At 41.1% G+C, this 15,904-nt stretch overlaps 1 long non-coding RNA gene across 1 annotated transcript; it reads left to right on the top strand.

The window, feature by feature from the left end:
• The first annotated feature begins 1,899 nt into the window (after positions 1-1,899).
• LOC135322673 (uncharacterized) lies at positions 1,900-15,746 on the top strand. The gene is made up of 3 exons (XR_010383422.1): positions 1,900-1,973; positions 14,749-14,903; positions 15,615-15,746. It is a non-coding gene; the product is annotated as an uncharacterized LOC135322673 (long non-coding RNA).
• The last annotated feature ends 158 nt before the right edge of the window (positions 15,747-15,904 follow it).

Genomic DNA, 15,904 nt, shown 5'->3' on the forward strand with positions numbered 1-15,904 from the left:
ACATGAGTAAGAAGGTTTGAGGCTGAGTAGCCAAAAAAAAAATACAAATATCCACTTAACTGTGAAATGCAGTAGAAGGGAACTTTCTCAAGTTTACTAAAGGGGAACTATGAAAAACTTACAACTAAAATGATACTTAAAGTTGAAATACCGAATGCTTTCCCTGTAAGATCAAGAATAAGGCAAGGCTTTCAGTCCTTGCCACTTCTGTTTCACATGATACAAGAGGTCCTAGCCATTGCAATAAGGAATAAAAAGAAATAAAAGGCACAAAGATTGGAAAGAAAGGAATAGAGCTGCCTATATTTGGAGAAGGCACGATTGTTAACATAGAAAATACTAAGGAATGTACAAACAACTACTAGAATTAATCAATGAAGGCAATATATAAAAATTAATTGTGTTTTCATACACTAGCAGGAAAGAACTGAAAATGAAGTTTAAAATTCTGTTTACAAGAGCATCAAAAAACATAAAATTAGTAAATTGAAACTTTACCTACACTGAGAATTATAAAACATTGTTGAGAGACATCAAAGGAGATCTAAATAAATGAAAAAAATATAATAAAATCATGGTTTAGAAGATTCATTATTAGGCTGTTATTTTCCCAAAAATCAGTCTATAAATTCTATACAATCCAAATCAACTTTTTTTTTCAGTAGACCTTTACAGAGGAAACTTATATGAAAAGAGTTAAATCAGTCTTGGGGGAAAAAAAGTGACAAAGTTGGAGGACACACACTGTATGATTTCATGAAGACTGAATAGTACTGATGTAAGGACAGACAACTAGATTAATGGAAGGGAAAGAGGCCCACAGATCAATTATCAACGTCCCCTTCTAGATTGTAAACTCCGTATTTGTGTCTAAATCTATTTGGTCCCTTGCTGCATCCTCAGAGTCTAAACAGGGCTGAATTAATGAATAAATGTAATGTAACAATAATCAGAGCATAGTACATAGTAGGTGCTCAATGAATATTTATTAAATAAGTGCATTTTAAAGAATGAAGTGGGCATAACAAAGGTCAAACTATGCCTCCCAGACACCCAACTTGGGAGGCGCAGAAACCACCCTACCTTAATCTATCCCATGCCACTTCTCCTAGCTCCATTCCTCGGAGTCCTTTCTCACTTGACCTTAGCCACCCAGAAATCAGAATCACCAGCTCCCTGATCTTCGCCCTGCCTACCCTCCTACTGCAGACTCTCCAAACTTCAGAAAGTGGAACATGCTGTCCGTTCTAGAGGTGACACCCACAAGCCTTGGGTTCCTTGGTCTCCTCCAGCAGAACAAAGACTGTCAAAAGTGACAAGTGGAGCTAGCACTGCCCCCTCAGAAAGGGTGAACAAGTGCCCAGGTTTGCCCAGGACAGAGGGGTTTCCTGAGACAAAGGACTTTTCAGATTTAAAACTAGGACAATGGTGGGCAAACCAGGAAGGTTGCTCACCATACCTTCCAGGAATCCTCCCCCAACCTCCTTCAGCCTGAAAAGAAAAGTCAAAAGGACTATATCCTTCCCATGGTGGGGAGAGCCAGCTCCAAGTTGAGCAGTCTTTTGTAATGATTGGTTTAAATGTCAAAAGCAAAGATGGCTCTGTATCCTCAGCCCCAACACAGGGTCTGAAGCTCAGCAAGTGCTAGGTACACGGTTGGATGAAGGAACAGCCTGAAGGAGCAGAGGAAAGGGGCCCGGCCTCTGGGAACACCCTTACCCAAGGGGGGCTGTTTTCTGCAGCCACAAGCTTGCACTCCCTCAGCCTTATCCAGCCTTCTCACCATGCACATTCTATCAAGCACCAACATTTGAACCAGTGTTCCACATTTACATACATTTAAATTATTTTTATAAAATATTTTTATAATACATGTTTTCTTAATGCTTTAATGCAGAACGTTACCAGGGGAAAACTCAGTCTTACTCCATCCCAGCCCATCCTGCTCTTGGCCCACTCTTTAAAGAAAACCGGTAAGCTATTCTCATTGGAGATGCGGTGGCTTTTACCACCATCAGATTTATCAAATCTGATTAATATGCATATACTTCCATTTCTTGATTTACCAGCTATATTAATAGCTATTGACTCCCTCATGAAAAGATGAAGACATCTGCTCACTTACCCTACTGCTCATCTTCCAGTTTCTTCCACATTGTGTTAGTTATAGTGTGAGTTTATTCTTCTATTCATTACTGCTTCAAGCTCAATGAATCTTTATTTCCACTTCCTTCTTCTTTAGCTGTATCCCGTGGTTTCTACTATGTAAAATGAAGAAGTTAGCACCGTACTCTGTCCCACCTCTCCTCCACCTCAACCTTCTAACTCTTGACAGCTATACTATTTATTACTTTTACATCACCAAGAATTACAATATTCATATATGTTCTGTAACCATAATTAAGTCTTTCATGCTTTATCTAGAGTAATTCTGATCATTTAAATCCAATAAATGGCATTTAGAACCTTATGATTACAAATAAATTCTAATTTGACATTAGATTGGATTCATAAAACAAGAAAGGGCTCCTAGTAAATGAATCAATTAGAAAACAGGAAAGAGTTCTGGGAAATGAAAAATATGATTGCCAAAATAAAAAATATAATTTGAAAGTCTAGAAGCTAGTGCCAGAAACTAGAGAAGTGCTTAAATAAATCAGAATGAGGGTGTGTCGAAGGGACATAGGTGCCAACCTGAAAGAGCTCTCAATAGCCAAAGATGGGACAATTTGAGCAACAAAATAATGGACTAATAGAGTGTAACTCAAAGTATAAAATAAATATGCATGAGTCTATGCTGATCTAAATAAGTGATTAAATAAATAAACACATGGGGAGAAGGGGCAAATCTTCCTTACAGAAGAATTCCAAATAACATATGTAGATACTCTTCCCTCCAGATGGAGCTTAATTGGCTCTCTGCCCATGAATGTGTGCTGGACTTAGTGACTCACTGCCAAAGAATAAAGTATGGAAAGGGAAAAAACAGTAACTTTACAATAGACAAACCTGACAAACTGCCTTAGGTGACCAAGGATACCATCACCAGCTGATGTCATGTGATGAGTGGGGCACCTCACCTTTGTAATGTTCTCCCCAAAACACTTCATCCCAGACTAATCATGAGAAAGAAATTCAAATGGAGGGACATTCTACAAAATATCTGACAAATACTCTTCAATACTTTCAAAGTTTAAAAAAAAATGATGAAAAGCAAGGAAAGACTAAAGGCTGTCCCTGAGGTGACTCGGGAGACAGGATGACTAAATACAATGTGGTATGCTGGATTGGGACAGAAAAAAAAAAAAAGGATATTACTGGACAAACTGTTGAAATGCTAATAAAATCTAATAAAAATTTGGGAAAACAAGAGCAAAAATAAACTAATGGGACTACATCAAACTAAAAAGCTTTTGCACAGTGAAGGAAACTATCAACAAAATGAAAAGGCAGCTACTGAATGGGAGAAGATAATTGCAAATGATATATTCAATAAGAGATTCATATCTGAAATACACAAAGAATGAATACAACTCAACATTAAAAAAAGCCCAATTGAAAAATGGGCAGAGGATCTAGACATTTTTCCAAAGCAGACATACATATGGCCAATAGCACATCAAAAGATGCTCAACATCACTAATCGTCAGTGAAATGTCAATCAAAACCACAATGAGATACCACCTCATACCTGTCAGAATGACTGTTACCAAAAAGTTAACAAGTAACAAGTATTGGTGAGGATGTGGAGAAAAGGGAACCTTCCTACACTGTTGAAGGGAATGTAAATTGGTGCAGCCACTATGGAAAACAGTATGGCGAGTCCCTCAAAATTAAAAATAGAACTACCAAATGATCCAGCAAGTCCACTCCTGGGTATTTATCTAAAGAAAATAAAAATACTAATTCAAAAAGATACGTATACTCCTATGTTCATTGTAGCTTTATTTACAATAGCCAAGGTGTGGGAGCAACCCAAGTGCCCATCAGTAGATGAATAGATAAAGATGTTTCATATATACACATACTCAGATATATATATATAATAGAATATTACTCAGCCATATAAAGAATGAAATCTTGCCATTTGGGACAACATAGATAGACCTAGAGGGTATTATGCTAAATGAAATAAGAGTCAGACAGAGAAAGACAAACACTATATGATTTCCCTTATATATGGAATCTAAAAAGCAAAACAAATGGTCAAACATAACTAAACAGAAACAAGAGTCATAGTTGCAGAGAACAAACAGGAGGTTGCCAGAGGGGTGGGAGAAGAGAAACAGGTGAGGGAGATTAAGAGGTACAAACTTCCAGTTGCAAAATAAGTGAGTCAATGGTATGAAATGTACAGTGAGGGAAATATAGTTAATAAGTATGTAATATTTTAGTGTGGTGATACATAGTAACTAGACATCCTGCTAATCATTTAAAAAATATGAAATATTGAATCACTATATAGTGTAACAAGGACTAACATAGTGCTGTAAATGAATTATACTTCAAAAACAAACAAACTCATAGAAAAAGAGATCAGATTTGTGGTTACCAGAGGCAGGGGGTTGGGGGAGAGAGAATTGGAGGAAAGTTGGCAAAAGGTACTAACTTCTAATTATAAGATAAATAAGTATTAGAAATGTAACGCACAACATGAAAAATATAATTAGCACTGCTGTATGTTTTATATGAAAGTTAGGAGAGTAAATCCTAAGAGTTCTCATCACAAGGGGAAAAAATTTTCTATCCCTTTAGTTTTGTATCTATATGAGATAATGGATGTTCACTAAACTTATGGCAGTAATCATTTCGTGATGTATGTAAGTCAAATCATTATGCTGTGTATTTTAAACTTCAGCAGTGCTGCATATCAATTATGTTTCAGTACAACTGGAAGAAAAAAATCTTTTAAGCATAGGATAACACCATGGTCATAGTTTTTAGATTTCTATTTGTTTTTCCTTGGGATTATTTTGTGTTTTATCATGTTTCTTCCAAAAATTAAGCACTTTGTATCTTAGACTATGCAAGGGCAAAAGATGCTGCTTTTCACCCTCACCTGGGAATTTTGTAGTCTTGTTTTTATCATTATTTGATAGCTCATGGTGAAAAAGAATATGAAAATGAATATATATACATATATATATATATATATATTCATGCATGACTGAAAAATTGTGCTGTGCACCAGAAATTGACACATTATAAACTGACTAGAACTCAAAAAATAAAAAAAATTTTTAAATAAAATAATCATTATTTGAGAGTTTTCATTCTGTGTAATTAATCAAATGCCTTAAATTTGAGTGTCAGAAACTTGATTTGTAATTGGAATTGTATTTTATTTCAGTTAATGAAAATAAATTGATTTTCATAATATTCTTTTTAAAAAAGAAAGGTTCAGTAATAGTAATGAATGTTACCCTGTTAGTTTTGATGTACTATGGTAATGTAGGATGCTAATTTTAGAGGAAGCTGGGTGAAGGGTAATGGGAACTCTCTGTATTATCTTTGCAACTTCTCTGTAAATCTAAAATATTCTGAAGTAAAAAATTTACATAAAACATGCCTGCAAGCAAAAATCATGGAATTCTCCAAGAATATAGAGACAAGAAAGATTTTTTAAATAAGGGGGAAAATTTGAGTCATAAAAGATCTTTTCAAGAGGCCTGATTTTTATCTAATGAGAATTCCAGAGAGAAAAGGGAAAACAGAAGTAAGAAAATAATCAGATAAATCATAGAAGAGAAAAAAAAAAAAAAAACACTGAAACAACAACAACAACACTGAAAAATCACCTTTAGATTAAAAGTGTCCATTAAATGCCAGAAGAATCAAAGGGTGCATAATTAGGATCTCATGAGGTTTCAGAAAACCTAGCAGCTTCTGGAAATTAAAAACAAACAAGCAGGTTGTCCATTAAGGAATAAGCTGGCATTGGGCTTCCCTGAAGCTAGAAACTATGAAACAATGACCTGCAAAATTCTGAGAGAAATGTTTTTGAACCAGCCTAACTGAAAAACAAATGTACAGGCAAAACAGACTTGTGAGAATGAATAGTTTACCTCCTATGCACTCATGCTGAAAAAAATTACTTGAGTTTGTACTCCAGGAAAACAAAAAAAAAAAAGGTAACGTAATGTGCTGTTTTGATTCTCAAAGTAGAGTTTCAGAAGCAGCATCTGGCAGCAGATTAGAAATGCAAATTCTCAGGACCCACCCCTGACCCACTGAATCAGAAACTCTAGGGGTGGGGCCCAGCGATCTGTGTTTTAGCAAGTCTTCTGGGTGATTCTGGCAAGAGCTCAAGTTTGAGAACCACTGGAGTTGTAGAAGATGCTCTCAAACCTTCTTCACCGGCCTGGGGCACCCAGTGCCCTGCCCTGAGACAGAATGTCTCCTTGTCTCAAGGGGGAACAAACTCCAGAGTCTCCAGCCAAGAATATTTCCTTGCTTAGCTTTCTTCCCCTGCTCTACCCTCATGATAGTGATTAACTGAGAGTGGTCTCACTTTTACCAGAATCCTTGTCTCAAGCTCTGCTTCTGGGGAGCGTGACCTAACACACATATTATCCAAGCAACAGTAGAACAAATCCAGACGCACACTGAAAAGAAATCCCAGAGTGATAACTGTTTGCCTATTAGTATTTGATTTAAATTAGAACCGGAAAACAGAAGGCTCTCATAACAATGTCTTAAAAAGGTCTTCAAGAATAAAGTGAATTCCAGTCAATAGATAGTACAATCAAGAAGCTACAAGCTCATAGTCGTGTGGTAAAGAAGGCGTGAGTTTCTTCTCTCCCGAAGGAATAGGAAAGGCACCAAGAAACTCCAGGAAAAACACAAAACTATACCAGAAAATTGTGGTTCAAATACGAAGTAAACAAAAATGTGGCATGATTTTTTAAGCAATTGATGAGATGTAAGGAAAGAAAAGTACCTGATGCTAACATATCAAATATTCTATTTGGGGGCCTGATTTTACTTTTATTATGGAAACATTCAAATATATGCAGAAGCAGGAAAAAAATAGCAAAGTGAACCCCATGTCCCCACCACTCAACTTCAGGGACTGTCAAGATCTGCTTAATCTCATTATATAGTCAGTTTTCGAATTTCCCTAAATGTCTCTTAGCTTTTCCTTTTTTATGGTTGGTTTGTTTGAATCAGGATCCAGACAAGTTCTCTCTATTGCATTTAGTTGCTGTGTCTTCTAAATCTCTCCCAGGCTGCAGGGGAACACACCACTTTGGGCAGCAACAATTTCCCTCTCTACTGATCCAGGTACTGTCTCAAACCTGCAGCAATTGATTGTTTTGTTCCTGCTTTAAGGACAAGTCTCTTGTTTTAATTACTATTGTCTCCTGAAATAACCACTGGGCAGTCTTCAAATTCAGGCTGCTTCAAGCTCTCTCAAATCTTCCATTTCTTTAGAGTCAAAAGAATCTCCAATCTCTTTTGGCTTTAAAGGACCTTTTCTGGTAGTCCCATCCATATAGAAATTTGGGATCCCCCATCCTAGCATAAACACTGAGCCAGGTGTCCTACCTAGAAACCTTCTGGACTTTTCTGTTTACCAAAGTTTATCAGGAGTGCCCCTGGTTACATATGCTGTGGATACCTGAGTGCCAGATGTGATAAAGATATCCAAACAGTGCTCTAAATTATATGTGGACTTCTCAGAAAATCCAGAAAGTTCAGGTTAGGAGCCAAAAGATGGTTGGAGCTGCAGCTGCAAAAGACCCTCAGAGTGACCTGCACCAGTGGGTCCCAGGTTTTGTTATAAACAGCTCAACTGACCGTGAAGATGACAGAGGGGCCTGGCCTGGCAATCTGGGTCACACAGATTGCCATTACGGAATCTTCTGCCTCTGGCCCAACCCTGGGTCATAGGGTCTGGACTTTACCCCTTCCCTCCTCTTTGTCCAGGTGGTTGGTTATAGGAGGGACGGGAAGAACAGACAGGGCTGGAACCCAAGATGAAGGGTGCTTTGACCTTAGTTGCCGGAGAACTCACAGCTACTAAGTTGTCAGGCCCGGGCGTGAACCCAGGTCAGTTTGGCTTCATAGTTTGACCCCCTCTTCTTCCTGACTCCCCTGCAAACTGGAAGCCAACGGGAGAAGTCCTAATGTGACCTGGGTGTTCCCTGAGGGGCCCAAAGGGAATCAGAATGGCCAAGTTTCCTGCAGTTAAACAGTTGACTCAGACAAATATCAACAGACACTCCCAGAAACATGAAACCAAAAGTCAACCAACCAACTAACAAAAAAACGGTCCTTTCGACAGGTGAGGGAAATCAGGGAATTATTCAAGTCAACCTCTTTCCCATTGCCCAGAGGCCTGGGGAAATCAAACGTTAACCTGCTTATTTTGTGGGGCTGGGGTAGTGGATATCTTGAACATGCCGGATACTGAGTTCTGCCCACAAGGAGACTTCCTGGAGGCCCTCTTCCCAGAACGCTGAACCTGCTGGCCACCACCATTTCCATCACATTCTCGTCATCTATTCTTGTCACCAGCACAGGACCAGGCACAAAATACAAACTTGACTCTGTGAATGAATGTCATTTTTGCAAATTAGCCTGCTCTCTCTGCCCCCTGATAATTCTTCAAGTATTTAGTAATTTTGTAAATGCCTAGAGAAGAGAAAACTGTAGTCAGGGAAGGGAATTTGGAGGTGAAGTGATCCCTGCTACTTAGTAGACTTTTTTCCACCAAGCCTTCCTAGGTAAAGCAGAGGGTGAGAGCAGCCAACCTGAAACAGCATCTCTGCATCTGTGGAGGGAAAGGCTTCCGATGTCTGAGGAGGTGTGGGACCAGTGGGGACGTTGTGCTGTGTTCAAGGCTTTCTAAGGATCCACAGTCCTGAGGTTGGGAAGGAGGCCGACTCTGGAATGGTTATCAGGAGCATATCTTCAGGCTTCAGGAAATGGGTCCATTCATTCACTCAACATGTATGTATTGAGCACCTACGAGGTGCCAAGCATTGAAGCACTGGGGATACAGCAACGAACAAAAGTTTAAAAATTCCTGTGCTGTCGTGAAGCTTACATTCTAGTCACAAAAGCAGGAAAAAAATTAATAGGTAAGTTAAAACTATAACTGCATTTACCCCTTGACTTAGCAATCCCACCTCTGGGACTTTAGCCTAGAGCTTCATTTGCACAGTGAAATGATGTAGGCATAATTTATTCATTGCAGTGCTATTTATAATAGCAAAAAAAAAAAACTGGACACAACTCTGAATCTTGAACCATGTAAACAGAGTATCCATTCCAATCAAAACAAAAAAAATTTATTTAATATAGGTTTTATTAGATGATGATAAATGTATTATGGAGAAAAATCAAGTAGGGACTGGGAGGGAGTGCTGCTACTTTAAATTGATTGTCAGGAAAGGCCTAATAGAGAAGATAACATTTGAGTAAAAACCCGAAGGAGGTGAGAATGTACTGGGGAATTGTTCCAGGCAGAGGTGACAGCAGGTGCAATGGTCCTGAGGCAGGAGCCCATCTGGCATGTCCAAGGAACAGCAAGGAGGCCAACTGGGTTGGAGCAGAGTGAGCCAGGGGCAGAAGGTGAACCAGACTTGCCACCTGCAGTGCTCTGAGTCCAATAGGCTGCAGCTATGGGGAACTTGCAGCCCCAGGGACTCCTTTCTCGTGCTTGCATTCCCAGTTCATTCAAACGTTTCCCCAGATGACACTTGGTCCTCCCCTAGATCTTCTCTGCCTGTGAATGTTTGTCCTAAAGTGTGATGCCCGGAACTGTGCTGCCTAGCATCCTCAGTGCCCTCTCAACAGTGCTGCTTGCTCTTGACCATGCCTTCCCAGGAGCTCTCTTCTCCCCTGGCCCTCCCAACGTCAACCTCTACCTACCTCTCTGACCATTTCTTCTGTCTCCCTCACTGGCCCTAAACACTGAGGCTCCCAGGCTCTGTCCTCACCCAACTCTCTCTCTTACAACTCTTGACACCCCACTCCCCACCAGGGCTTCTGCGCATATTTCCTTCCAGAGCCCAGTCCCATAGTTTTTCTGCTCCTTGAACATCCATCCCAAATATCTCCAGCGTCTTGGACTCTGCATATGTCCAGAGCTGGACTCATCACCCACTGGTCACCTCTCTGCCCCCTAGGCCAGTCAGGCTGGTCTTCTAGATGCCCTTTCCTGAAAGTGCTGACCATGCCCCCTGCCTGCACCTCCCACACCTGCCCACCAGCGCAGGGACCAGTTCCCTGGTGGCTGAAGCCTCCCAACACCTTGCATGGCACCTGGCACATAGTGAGAGCTCAGTAAATAAACTCCATCAAATGACTGGCGTCTCACCCACTACCTCCAGTTTAAGAATCTGCTTCCCCTCCCAGGGACCCTGGCCAGGCCCAGTGGGCCCATCCCCAGGGCCCTCAAACCTGGAGTATGGGAGGCGCCATGAGCCTGCCCTCGAAACTCTCCCAGGCCCCAGGGGACCCCTGCCTCCTTGCAGATTCAAAACTCAGGAGGCCACTGGCCCTTAACACTTGCCTACTGGGGGCTGAGTGTTGTTCTTTGGAATTCAGTGACTTCTGGTTTTGGGGAAACAGAAGGTAAATAGGCCATGGAGACCTTGGGGGAGCAATTTGAGTCAGAGGAGGAGGGAGAAGCAGAACTAGGAGTTGAAGAGCCCCGTCCAGCCAGCACCTGAGGAGCCTTAGTGGCACCTGCCAGCACCGCATCCCGCCCTGTTGTTCCCACTGTGAGATCAGAGATGAGATCGTAAGCCCCCTGGAGCAAGGATCCTCTGCCTGCTCCTCTATGTCTGGCTCCCTATGCTATGGGGAGGCTCAAGAGAGAGCAATCCCTTCACCCCCACTCCTAGGTGGCCCGATAAAATACAGGCTGCCCAGGTAAACTGGAGTTCAGATGGACAATAATTTCTCAGTATAAGTGTGGCCCTATTCACTATGTCCTCTGGGACACACTTTTACTAAAAAATTATTTGTTGTTTATCTGAAATCTAAATTCAAATTTAACATGCCACCTTCTATTTTTATTAGCTGAATCCAGCAACCCTACCCCCAGGTGACATCTGGCAATGTCTGGGGACACTGTGGGTTGTCACAACTGCTGGGAGAAGGGTGCTACCAGTATGGCGTGGGCAAAGGCCTGAGATGCTGCTCCACATCCCACAGCCAGGACTTATCCAGACCAAAATGTCAACGGTGTCAGGATGGAGAAACTTGCCCTATTACTCCAAGGGCACACAGAACTTCCCCCTACCTCCACCCCATACCCTCTGCCCCGCACCATCTGCCTTCCTCCCCTCAGGCCATTAAGAGATGTGGAGAGAGACTTGTGGACCTGTCATGGATATTAACCAATGCCAAGGTATGAAGTTATGAAAAAATAGAATACAAAATTTTGGGTCTTCTCAATATCACTCAGGGGTGAACCATGCATAAAAAAATACAATGGAGGGAAAATGACTAAAATGTCAAGGAGGTGACCTTAGGCCATAGAGACGTTCCTTCTTCTCTGTTTCTATTCTTTTTCCCCACAGGTTTCTTGAGAACCATGTTTGTAAAATATTTTTAACTTTTAAAATGTTTGATTAAACAAGTAATGCATGAATATATTCTCCTTGGATTAAAAAAAAATGGAGGGGAGGGTACAGCTCAATGGTAGAGCACATGCTTAGCATGCACGGGGTCCTGGGTTCAATCCCCAGTACCGCCTCTAAAAAATAAATAAATAAACCTAATTACCTCTCCCCACCAAACAAAGAAGAAACCAAAAAAATAATAATAATAAAGGAAACAGTGCAGTGAGGCCAGTCTCCTCCGACCAGCACCTCTGCTCTGACCCCAGCCCCCCGCAGAGATAACTGCCGCTGAGGGCTGATGTTGAGTTACTGTAGGGACTAGGGACACAGCTTTGCCCTTGACTGTAAGTGGCACTGAAAAATGAGATCGTACCAGCACAGTGCAAATACCAGATATGGCCAAGTCGTTTTAAAGTTAGCTGTATCATTTCACTCTGCCACCAACAAGGACTCACAGGACCAGCATGAGCCAACACTCAACACCAGAATGGAAAATTCTGGCCAATCTGATGGGGGAAAAGTCTAATCACATTGTTTCAGTTTGCATCTTCCTTATTATGGCTGAGATTTTTTTTTTCCAGCTTTACTGAGACACAATGGAAACATGACATTGTGCTAGTTAAGGTATTCCACGTGACGATGGGGCACATGTATACACTGCAAAGTGATTACCACAGTAAGATTAGCTGACACATCCCCTCACATAGTTACCTTTGTGTGTGGGTGTGTGTTTGTGTGTGTTGAGAACTTTTAAGATGTACTTTCTTGGCAACATTTGAGTATACAATACAGAATTGTTAACTACAGTCACCAAGCTGTGTGTTATATCCCCAGCACATCTTTTATCTTATAATTGGAAGTTTGGACTCTGACCAACCTCTCCCCCATTCCACCCCCGACCCCAGCTTCTGGCAACCACTTTTCTACGCATTTGGGTTTTTGTTTTTAGATTCCACATATAAATAAGATCACACAGTATTGGTCTTTCTCTGTCTGGCTTACTTCACCTCGCATAATGCCCTCAAAGTCCATTTTTGTTGTCACCAATGGCAGAATTTCCTTCTTTTTTACAACTGAATAATATAGACAAGTTATACATACCACATCTTTATCTTTTCATCCATCAACAGACACTTAAGTGATTTCCTTGTCTTGGCTTTTGTAATTAATGCTGCAATGAACATGTGCATACAGATACCTCTTTGAGATCGTGTTTTCATTTCCTTCCAATATATACCCAGAGGATTGCTGAATCATATACGGTAGTTCTACTTTTAATTATTTGAGGAATCTCCATACTGTTTTCCATAGTGGTTGTACCAATTTACATTCCCACCAGCAGTGCACAAGGGTTCCCTTTTCTCCACATCTTCCCCAACACTCGTTCCTTGTTGTCTTTTTAATAACAGCCCTTTTGACAGGTGTGAGGTAACATCTCACTGTGGTTTTGATTGGCATTTCCCTGATGATTTGTGGTGTTGAACATCTTTTCATATATCTGTTGGCCATTTGTATATCATTTTTGGAAAAGCGTTATGACTGAGATTGAGTATCTTCAAGTGTTTGCCTTTATTTTTAATTAGTTAAAATTTTAATTAATAGGCATGCACATCATACAACATTCAAAAAGTGTAGTCAGTTAAAAGTCAGCCTCCTTCTCATTCGTGTCTGAAGCCCATCTCTGCAGCCCCCTAGCTTCTGGTATTTCCTACCAGAAATATTTAACACATGTATAAGCACTTACACACATGGCCTTTCTTTTTAGTTTTTACACTAATCATAACATTTTCCACACTCGTCTGCCCTTTGCCCTTTTTTTTTTTTTAATTTTGGAAGGTGATTCCTCCCACTGTACATAGAGCTATGTCATTCTTGTTCACAATTTCACTGCATCCCATCTGATGGATGTATTACAATTTGTTTAAACAGCTGGTGTTTGACAGTTTGGTGGATCCCAACCTTTTGCTACAATGACTATCTTGTGTCTATATGATTTCTCACATATGGGAATATATTTGCAGATAATTCCCTAGAAATGGAACTGCTGGATCAAAAGGCAAGTGTATTGAATGAGTTTCAGGTTGTAACCAAATTGCCTCCCATATCAATTTATTGATTACATTGATTACATTTTATGGTTGTAAGGAAACTAACTTACGTTTCAATTCAGAGAAATATGTATCACAATATATCATATAAGAAGACAGGATTTATAAAACATCGGCTGTGTGTCAGGAACCTTACATATATTGCCAAAAGCACTCATGACACCTTTGAGACAAAGCGAATTAAACTTTTTATTTAAGGCACCTGAGGAGTAGGTGGCAGAGCCAGAAATCAAACCTGTCCAGCTCCCTACCCTGGGCCTGGGCCTTGTCACCAGGCAGGAGGCTGACACGCTGGTATGAGGAAATAGATTCCAGCGTAACGTGTGGTGATGTCACGTGACAGGTGACTGGTGGTCCGACCCAAGTGCCTCTGGGAACACAGGCCCAGGGGTGGGGCTGGGTTGGGGGAAAGGGCTTCACAGAGATGAGCGCTTTTAAGGTGAAGCCCAAGGTTTGAAGGCATACATTTTGCTGGTGAAAAGTAGAAAAGGGTAGCCCATGCGGACTCTGGAGCCAAACTGTCTGTATTTGAATCTAACTTAAGCCATTTCTAGTTGTGTGACCTGCCTCTTCATCCATAAAATACAGGCTCTAATTCATAAAGCTGTGTGGAAATTAAATGCACTGAAGCATGTTAAAAAAAAAACAACCAAACACCTGACCCTTTGCAAGCATTCAATAAGTATTAGCCATTTATTAACAAATAAGTAAATTGCTTTTAAAGCTTTTTTAATTGGTAAACTTTTTCTTTATGTTATTTAAAAATTTTAGTTGGCAGACTGATCACAGTGGGATCCATTTGGCTGGTGACAGGAAGAACTGTCATCACAGCAAGTTTAATCAGAGCAACACCAGGCCCAGCACAGCAGCTGGCAGTTCTCAACAGTTTGTTTTGCCAAATAATAATTGTTTAAAAGCATTAAAATGCGGTTATGCAAAAGTTGATTTTTGAGAGTTAACATTTATTGAGCTCTTCCTTTGTGCCAAGCACTGTGATGTGTCTCACTTAATCCTCACAACAAGCCTATTGGATAAGTACTGTTATTATCCCCATTTTACAGGTGAAAACACTGAGGCACCAAGAGACCTTTAAGGCATTGACTCAAGGCCACCACAGCTGGAATCCACACCAGGCTTCTCTAAGGGTGTGCCTCTCTCAGTGGGAAACTGGATGTAGAATCAAATTTTGCTGTTGCTGCCTTCCCAATCATTGAAGGTAAGCGATCTAAGCTCTCCAACCTCCTCAAGCCTGATTGGCTCTGTTCCCAGACCACAGGAGAGCAGACAGAAGGGACCTGCAGAACCATGAAAGTTTTCTAATCCCAGATCTGACGCGCTGAGCTGCATTTCAGGAAGCAGCTCTGTGTCACTGGGAGGGGTCTGAGAGATGAGCCAAGAGGTAGCAGTGCCCGCCCTCGCAGAGATTGGTACAGGAGGTGTTTGAGGGGGAGGGGACAGTGGCTGTAGGTCAAGGCTGTAGTCCGGGCCTGACTTATCCCCTGGGATGCTGCTGGAATACTCATAAGGCCCCTGCCCTGCAGGAGGTACTTACCTGAAAGAAATTAAACACCTCTAGTCAGGAGTGGCTGTTGAATACTGGAAATGTGGCTAGTCCAAATGTGCCATAATAAACAGAAAATACACACTCGATTTCAAAGACTTAATGCCAAAAGCGAAAAAAGATAAGCGATCATGAGGGTAGGTATAGCTCAGTGAAAGAGCACATGCTTAGCATGCATAGAGGTCCTGGGTTCAATCCTCAGTACCTCCAATAAAAAATAAAAAACAACAACAAAAAAACTTTAAGTGAGAGATCTCAATAATTTTTATATTAATTACATGTTGAAATGATAACATTTTGGATATATGGGGTAAATTTTAAAATATTAAAGTTAACATCACCTGTTCCTTTTTTTCTTTTATAAAGTGGCTACTAGAAAACAACATTACGGAAGTGGCTCAGATTGTATTTCTATCGGACAGCGCTGATGCATGAGGTTCTTCCAGGCACCTGCCTCCCTTCTCCTTCAGGAGAAGCTGTGGTGCGGGCTGGGCGGTCAGTGTGCCCCCCCACTCCCCTCGCCCCGCCCGCCAGGCTTTTTCTTTTGAGTTCACTGGACCTCAAGGCCGCGGCCGCGTTTCCCGTGACGGGTCCGGGCCCGCTGTGCTCTGCCGCCCTCTAGCGGCTCCTCTTCCAAGCTGTTCTGCTCTTCAGCG

This window comes from Camelus dromedarius, chromosome 12, assembly GCF_036321535.1.
Source record: "Camelus dromedarius isolate mCamDro1 chromosome 12, mCamDro1.pat, whole genome shotgun sequence".
Taxonomy (NCBI): Eukaryota; Metazoa; Chordata; class Mammalia; order Artiodactyla; family Camelidae; genus Camelus; species Camelus dromedarius.